General features: G+C 40.1%; 1 non-coding gene across 1 annotated transcript; it reads left to right on the forward strand.

Moving 5' to 3' along the window:
- The first annotated feature begins 4,538 nt into the window (after positions 1 to 4,538).
- Positions 4,539 to 4,611, forward strand: TRNAG-CCC (transfer RNA glycine (anticodon CCC)). Its single transcript has one exon. It is a non-coding gene; the product is annotated as a tRNA-Gly (tRNA).
- Positions 4,612 to 9,520: the final 4,909 nt, after the last annotated feature.

Here is a 9,520-nt window from a genome sequence, read left to right on the forward strand (position 1 = left end):
TTAACTCAGACATGCACGCATACCACCACTCATTGTTTGTTGGTGTTCAGTCGCTAGACTCTTTGCCTCCTCATGAACTGCAGCATGCCAGGCTCCTCTGATCTCCACTCTCAGAGTTTGCTCAGATTCAATTCCAGTGAGTTGGTAATGCCATCCAACCATCTCATCCTCTGCCGCTCCTTCTCCTTTTGCCTTCAATCTTTCCCAGCATCAGGGTCTTTTCCAATGAGTTGGCTCTTTGCATAAGGTGACCAAAGTACTGGAGCTTCAGCATCAATCCTTCTAATGAATATTCAGGGTTGATTTCCTTTCGGATTGGTTGGTTTGATCTCCTTGCAGTACAAGGGACTCTCAAGAGTCTTCTTCAGTGCCACAGTTCAAAAGCATCAATTCTTCAGTGCTCTGTCTTCTTTATGGTCCAACTCTTACATCCATACATGACTGCTGGAAAAATCATAGTTTTGACTGTATGAACTTTTGTAGACAAAGTGATGTCTCTGTTTTTTAACACACTGTCTAGGTTTATCATAGCTTTACTTCCAAGGAGAAGGTTCTTTTAATTTCATGGCTACAATCACCGTCCACCAGTCATTGCCACAGCACATGTTAGAAAACCCTGCTATTATGGATTAAATGTGTTCCCGTTCCCCAAATTCACATGTTGAAATCCTAATCCCCCATGTGATGGAGTAGGAGGTGAAGCCTTTGGGAGATAATTGGTCCTTGAGGGTGGAGCCCTCGTGAGTGAGATTAGTGGCCTTATAAGGAGAAACATGAGAGCTTGCTCTGGCTCTCTGTTCTTTACCAGGTGAGGATCAGCAGGCTGTTTATGAAGCATGTAGCAGGCTCTCACCAGACACTGGATCCACAAGCCCCTTGATCTTGAACTTCTCAGCCTCCAGAACTGTAAGAAGTAAATTTTTTTCTGTTTAAACTGCCAAGTCTATAGCATTTTTGTTGTAACAGCCTGTACTGATGAAGACATCTGCCTTAAGGTAAAGAAACCAGGAAGGAGAAGGGATGAGAAATAGATAGCTAGGACTTCACATTTGTAGAAAAAGAATTTCCAATGTCAGTCTGGAGGTGATGAGAACTTCCTATCAGCACACACACACACACACACACACACCCCAAATGATGCCTCCTTCCCTGTCTGATGGCCTTTTGTCCCCAGGACACACCCCAGGAAACCTAATGCCCAGATCCTATAAACCTATACTGTTTGACAGATTGCTGGGCTTGGGTAAATCTCCCTAACTGCATCCTGGTCCACTGGATCATCCATCCAAGCACAGATCCCATCATTGTAGTCCACAATATATGCTTCCACTAGGAAGAAAATCAGTGCTCATTGGTACATTCAGCTGCCATCAACATAGTAAATGTATTGACCATGAAGCATATGACACCTATCCATACCCCAAATGTTGCACATTTTGATTTGCTAATTTGTAATTTGCTCATTTCTGAAGGCAGGTATGGGATCATGAACAGAGCCACAGTATGGAGTCAGCCCAGACACTGACCAGATGTGTGATCTTGGGTAAGTTACACAAATCCTATGACTCTCAACTTCCATATCTGTAAAATGGAGATAATGATACGTAGCTCCAACAATTTCTTTTTGGGGGGAAAACAAAATGTCTAGTGGACATAATAACACAATGCCTAGCACATAATTTGAAATTACATGGTACATACATTTTTAATATGAATTTTTCAGCCATTGGAAATGATAAAAATAATAGTAATGAAGACTATACAAGCATATAAAAAATTCTCAAGATAATTTTAAAATAGTTCCAAATATCCTAATATTCGAATTGTAATGTATTCCAGTATGTGTGTGTGTAGACTAACTCTAATTTCACATAAGAAAAGTTATGCATCTTTATGTACAAAGACAGATTAAAAACATGGGAAAATGAAAACTTCATATACTAGACCTGAGAAGCAGGTTGAAATTAAGAACATTAACTCTGAAACTAGGCTTTAATCCCAGCTAGGCCACTGCCTAAATATATTACCCTAACTAAATTACATAGTGTCTCTGAGCTTCAGTTTCTTTTTCAGAAAAATAGGGATATTAATTATAGTATCAGCTTCATAGGTTGGTTTAACTGTACCTGTAAATTCTGTTATTTAGTAAATTTACAGTAAATAGTACTGATATTAGGTGATAGGATTATGGTGATACTTGTCCCTTTTAAGAAAGGACCTCTGGGGACTTCACTTGGGGTTCAGTGGCTAAGACTCCATGCTCCCAATGCAGTCAATCCCTGGCCCAAGAACTAGATCCCACAGCCACTGCTAAGAGTTCACATGTCGCAAATGAAGATCCTGCCTGCTGCAACTGAGACCCAGCACAGTCAAATAAGTAAATAAACAAATAAATATTTTTAAAATAAAGAGAAGAAAGGATCTCTGTTCTATAATAGAAACTTCCAATAGCCAAATTACAACTACATTCACTGAGTTTCTGTTGTACAACCCCGAAGTTGTACTGTGAGAGAGAGAGAAAAGCAAAGGCCCTGCCACCACTGGGCTCTCCGGTCAAGGCTAACCCCCACCTGGGCCACTTGTAACCAGCCAGAGGGAAAAAACTGCTCCTCCCGGCTGGCCCCGTCAAATAAGATCTAATGATCCAAGCCCTTTTTTCTCACACAGAACAAATGCATCTGGAATATCCCTGAGCTGTGTGTCTACCACTGATGCTTCCAATTTTACTTCACAGCTACACTGAAAAATTTTAAGTCCTCTTTGATTTGGGCTGCCTCTATTTGTATTTAGACTAAGATAGACAGTGTGTGCCAGGGGACAACTTGACCATTAAAAAAAATTCTATTTGACTACATATATTTTTATCCATTTGGGAAAGCTATCAAAGCAGGCATTTTCACTTAAAAGCTTACAAATGAAGCTGATATTATCTGGTTGGGGGAAAGCTAGGGAAATCACTGTAGCAAAAGAAAAAAAAGAAAAATCCTTTTGTGTATCAATTTCACATTGCTATTGTCATGTACAGGATGTATATTCAAATGTGTTTGCATGTTTCTAAACTGATCATACATCAAAATTAGAGCCATATTGTTCCTTTTACAGCAAAACTGTTTATATAGGAAATATTGTACCAAACATTCCCTCCCTCCACCCTGGGTCGTGACTGATTGCAGAGGGAGATAAAAGCACTTATGTCCACAAACAGGAGAAAAGCCTAGATGCATGAAAGAAATCAAAAGAAGGTGTGATTTTAACACAAACACTGTTATCAACCCAAAAAAAAAAGATTACTAGAGTTTATGCAAATTCAGAGAAACCAAAAAGCATATACTTTACACACTGACAGTTTGAAAATTAGGGGTTGGGCTGGATAAGAGTAGAATTCAGTTTGATACAGTTCAAAACAGCCCCTGGATGCTGTTTTATTTTCATGTGACCATCTGAATTAGAGTCATTTATAAGAGACAGATAGGGCCCACTAAGGGGAATCCATTTCCTAATTCACTATAGGAAGCAGTAATTTAAAGCTGGTTCTTTAGTGTATTTTCTGGAAAGCCTGAGTTGGTTTCAAATAAGTGCAGTTGAATTTTCTCCTCCTCCACACAGCCATTTTTTCCCCTTTTCTTCTTGCTTCAAAAACTGGTTCCAAGTACAAAGTAAAGTGGGAAGTTGGCAATTATCCTATAAATCCAGGTTATGCTGTTAGGTCAACAAAATTATAGATGTGATGGAGCTTAAAGGAATTTTAGAGATTATCCTATTCCACAGCCTTCAAACTTTAAATATTTTGCTAATGAAATCATACATAGAACTCTAGCATATAAATTAGGTTTTAATAGTATTTCACATGGAGAAGGCAATGGCACCCCACTCCAGCACTCTTGCCTGGAAAATCCCATAGATGGAGGAGCCTGGTGGGCCGCAGTCCGTGGGGTCGCTAAGAGTCAGACAAGACTCAAAGACTTCACTTTCACTTTTCACTTTCCTGCATTGGAGAAGGAAATGGCACCCCACTCCATGTTCTTGCCTGGAGAATCCCAGGGACGGGGGAGCCTGGTGGGCTTCCGTCTATGGGGTCGCACAGAGTCGGACACGACTGAAGCGACTTAGCAGCAGCAGTATTTCACTAGTATACATTTATTTTAAAAGCAAGCAAGAAATAGTCCTAATTTTAACATTTATCTTTTGTAAAGTCAAGTTAGAATGATATGACTGATCTGATAAAGCCAAAATATGGAAATTTGGGATTATGAATGACTATTAACAGTCCTAAACCTGCCTTAGCATCTAGTCTGTTGCTGTTGAGAACATCATTTCTCACAGAAATAAGTAGTATAAGATAGTAAAAGTTTTATATTTTTAAAAAAATGGAATCAGGAAACTTAATTTTAGAGTTTAAAACGTCAGAAGACAATCTGTTCCAAGGTCTTCACATAAAGAAGGCCCGGATATATATATACATATATATGGATATACATGTATATATATATATATAGACTGACAGACTTTAACCTATAGAAATTGGGGGAATATGGGATTCCCTGGTGGTCCAGTGGTTAAGACTCTGCACTCCCAATACAGGGGGCCTGGGTTCGATCCCTGGTTGGGGAACTAAATCCCACGTGCCACAAGACTCCATGCAACCAAGTAAATAAAAAATAATATTAAAAAAAAGAAATTGGGGGAATATAATTTTTGTTATTGCAATTCTTAAAATTGAATAGAAGTATACTTTAAAACTCAAATGGCTGCAAAACCCCTGACTCTGATTTGAAAACAACTGAGCTGGTCCAACCTCCTTATTTTAAAAACAGGGGAACCAAGACCCAGTATTGAAAAGACTTGCCGCAGGACATATTGTGAAGAAAGTGGCAAAGCTTCCTGAGTTGCCCCTTTTTTCCTTGCACCTCCTGTCTCTCCTTCTCTGTCGATTATTCCTTGAGCACTTAAAAAAATAAATGTTTTATTATCTCTCATCTTAAAAACAAATGAACCAAACAACAAAGAAACAAAAAGGCTCAGTCACCCAACACCCCGACATCATCATGTTAATACCTCTCCACTCCCACATTTTAAGTTTCTGGAAAAGTATCAACAAATGCCATCTCCTTTTTAGTCAACACCAGCCTGACCACCCCTTCTGCTCTTCCACCATTTCCCAGAGTTTGTCTTTTTTCTGCTAAATTTTGTTGGTCTTTAGCTACCATAGATTGCAAGCTTTATTACAACAGAAATTATTGTGTTTTGTTCATGAATGCATCCTGATTCCCTAGCACAATGCCTCACTCATAGGAAGTGCTTAATACAAACATGCTGAATAAATTAATGTCATATTAGAGTCCCTACCATTTATACATAAAACAGATTATCAAAAATTTCTAAGGGCAGGGTTCTATTTTCAAATGAAACTTTATAAAGAACTAAAAGAGAAAGGAGATTGTTGGTCAAAAGCAACTGCAATTATATCTCAATAAAATATTTTAATTTTTTTAATTTTAAAATTTAAAAGAAGCAATTCCTGGACCACTTTCTAACACCATACACAAAAATAAACTCAAAATGGATTAAAGATCTAAACGTAAGACCAGAAACTATAAAACTCCTAGAGGAGAACATAGGCAAAACACTCTCCGACATACATCACAGCAGGATCCTCTATGACCCACCTCCCAGAATATTGGAAATAAAAGCAAAAATAAACAAATGGGACCTAATTAACCTTAAAAGCTTCTGCACATCAAAGGAAACTATTAGCAAGGTGAAAAGACAGCCTTCAGAATGGGAGAAAATAATAGCAAATGAAGCAACCTACAAACAACTAATCTCAAAAATATACAAGCAACTCCTACAGCTCAACTCCAGAAAAATAAACGACCCAATCAAAAAATGGGCCAAAGAACTAAATAGACATTTCTCCAAAAAAGACATACAGATGGCTAACAAACACATGAAAAGATGCTCAACATCACTCATTATCAGAGAAATGCAAATCAAAACCACTATGAGGTACCATTTCACACCAGTCAGAATGGCTGCGATCCAAAAGTCTACAAATAATAAATGCTGGAGAGGGTGTGGAGAAAAGGGAACCCTCTTACACTGTTGGTGGGAATGCAAACTAGTACAGCCACTATGGAGAACAGTGTGGAGATTCCTTAAAAAACTGGAAATAGAACTGCCTTATGATCCAGCAACCCCACTGCTGGGCATACACACTGAGGAAACCAGAAGGGAAAGAGACACGTGTACCCCAATGTTCATCGCAGCACTGTTTATAATAGCCAAGACGTGGAAGCAACCTAGATGTCCATCAGCAGATGAATGGATAAGAAAGCAGTGGTACATATACACAATGGAGTATTACTCAGCCATTAAAAAGAATACATTTGAATCGGTTCTAATGAGGTGGATGAAACTGGAGCCTATTATACAGAGTGAAGTAAGCCAGAAGGAAAAACATAAATACAGTATACTAACGCATATATATGGAATTTAGAAAGATGGTAACAATAACCCGGTGTACGAGACAGCAAAAGAGACACTGATGTATAGAACAGTCTTATGGACTCTGTGGGAGAGGGAGAGGGTGGGAAGATGTGGGAGAATGGCAATGAAACATGTAAAATATCATGTAGGAAACGAGTTGCCAGTCCAGGTTCGATGCATGATGCTGGATGCTTGGGGCTGGTGCACTGGGACGGCCCAGAGGGATGGTATGGGGAGGGAGGAGGGAGGAGGGTTCGGGATGGGGAACACATGTATACCTGTGGCGGATTCATTTTGATATTTGGCAAAACTAATACAATTATGTAAAGTTTAAAAATAAAATAAAATTGGAAAATTGGAAAAAAAAATAAAAATAAAAATAAAAGAAAGCAATTGCCCAGTAAGCGCTACTTCAAAATAATCATCTAGTAATCGTACAATTTGTGTTGCTGTAAGGGACTAAGTAAGTGAAGAAGGCAATGGCACGCCACTCCAGGACTCTTGCCTGGAAAATCCCATGGACGGAGAAGCCTGGTAGGCTGCAGTCCATGGGGTCACTAGGAGTCGGACACGACTGAGCGACTTCACTTTCACTTTTCACTTTCATGCATTGGAGAAGGAAATAGCAACCCACTCCAGTGTTCTTGCCTGGAGAATCCCAGGGACAGGGGAACCTGGTGGGCTGCTGTCTCTGGGGTCGCACAGATCGGACACGACTGAAGCCACTTAGCAGCAGCAAGGGACTAAGTTTTAGTTTGATTTTGTCCCTAAGTTTTGCCTTCTTAGTTTTGTGTTTTCTCAGTGCAGGTGACAAATGCTTTTATTTTCTATAAGTTATGCAATTTGGAGGCTTAAACGTACCCTTTTGATTTTGCTTGTTGACTTGCTATTTCATTTTCAAGCTCTTCTCTTTTCTGTCACACGTAGCCAATAGAACCAAGGCATAGCAGCATTATTCTGTTTCCCAAATCCTCATGGTGGTTGTTGCTGTTCAGTTGCCAAGTCACATATGACCCCATGGACTGAAGCATGCCAGGCTCCCCATCCTTCACTATCTCCCAGAGTTTGCTCAAATTCATGTCCATTGAGTCAGTGTGATACTCTCTAACCATCTCATCCTCTGCCACCCTCTTCTCCTTTTGCCTTCAATCCATACTTCCAAGTAATTTCAGATAGATTTTTTTACCCTGGATATTATATTATTTGGGGGCTTCCCAGGTGGTGTTAGTGGTAAAGAACCCGCCTGCCAATGCAGGAGACGTAAGAGACTTGGGTTTGATCCCTGGGTGAGGAAGATCCCCTGGAGGAGGGCATAGCAACCCACTCCAGTATTCTTGCCTAGAGAATCCCCATGGGCAGAGAAGCCTGGCTTCTCTGACTACAGTCATAGGGTCTCAAAGAGTTGGACTCAACTGAAGTGACTTAGCATGCACACACACATTATATTATCTTTGTATAACATTGGTTGCCACTTTTCTGTCCTCCAATAATAATTACTTGCTCATTACCCAGCCCCACATGGTTTGACTATGTGTCAGTAAGAAATGTGTGTAAAAATCTCATGGCTTTTGATGATAAAGGTTTGTTTCTCATTCATATTACGTATCAGCAGCAGGACAGCTGCAGCTCTGCTCCACAGGTCTTCTTTATTCTAGCATCCAGGCTTAGGGATCCGCCCCTATTTGGGACATTTCATTCTCATTGCAGAAGGAAAAGAAGCAGTGGTTCTTAAAGCTTCTGCTCAGACATCATGCATATTACACTGCTGCTCACATTCCATTGGCCAAAGCAATTCACATGGCAAAGCCAGTAGCCAATAAAGTTGGAATATGTTCCTGCCGCAGAGAAGGAGATCCTAGAGAGGAAGAAGTTCTATAGAGATGGGAGCAGTAAAAAGGGCAGTAAATACTTTGGAAAAGAAAAAGTAATTATGTTGTCCTCTTCAGTTAAAATCTGAATATTGGAAGTGAGGAAAAGACTGGAGCCCCATATTCCTAGTTTGGGGAGTAGAGCATATGGCGAAGCCATTCCTCCAGTCCAGAAGTATAGACGGAGGAGCAAGTGAGGAAGACAAAGATTATGGATTCCACTTTGAACATGTTGAGTTATTGATGTCTGTGAAATCTCTGTTAGAAATGTCTGGCACCTGGTTTCACTAACTTGGACTTGAGAGACAACAACTGTGCCAAGACATAGGTCCAGAGTCACTTCCATGCAAACTGGGTTTGGAGTCACATGGAGTGGATGAGCTCTCCCAGGGAATATGAGGAGGAGAGGAAGACTTGGAAAACTAAATTCTTAGAATTCCAAATTTAGTTACCAGTGGTGGAATGAAAGCCTACCAGAGACTGAAAAGAAGAAAAAGACACACGAAAGGGCCATGTCATGGAAAGCACGGGAAGAGATTTCAGAAACGTGTCCTCAATATAAATATACGAATAACTAATGCTAATATGTGATGTTCACTAGGTATCAACCATTGTTCTAAGTCCTTCACACATATCATCTCAATTTACACTCACAACAGCCCTTGTCAAGGCTGAAGAGTGCATGGGAGGTGAAGATATAGAGTAATGTGGTAATCCAGAGGAGAAAACAATTACTTCTGGCTGAGCTGACCAGGAAAGTCTTCAACATTTTGGTACTAAAGGTGAATAGTTCACCTCCACCTACTCACCCTTCCTTGTCAAAGGAATCATAGTTTAGAATCATAATCATCTGAGAACTCAACCTAAAGGGCAGACATGTGGAGATTTTTTCAGTCTTTTAAAGTTGTCACTTCCCCATAATGACCATCCTGCCTTTGGATCCTGGAGATTGCTGGCTGGTCAACAGTGTTTCCTCTTCTCATCATAAACACAGCTATGTTTCTCAGCCTCCTTTGTTTCAGATAAACCATGTGGCTGAGTTCTAGCAATGATATGTGGAAAGTAATGATATTCTAGACCTGGCCCATTCTCCTGTCTATTTTACTTGCCTCACGTGATCTGTGCCGAGAAGCCACATGTTGAGGATGGCAAAAACTCCATTCATC

This window comes from Bos javanicus, chromosome 28, assembly GCF_032452875.1.
Source record: "Bos javanicus breed banteng chromosome 28, ARS-OSU_banteng_1.0, whole genome shotgun sequence".
Classification (NCBI taxonomy): Eukaryota; Metazoa; Chordata; class Mammalia; order Artiodactyla; family Bovidae; genus Bos; species Bos javanicus.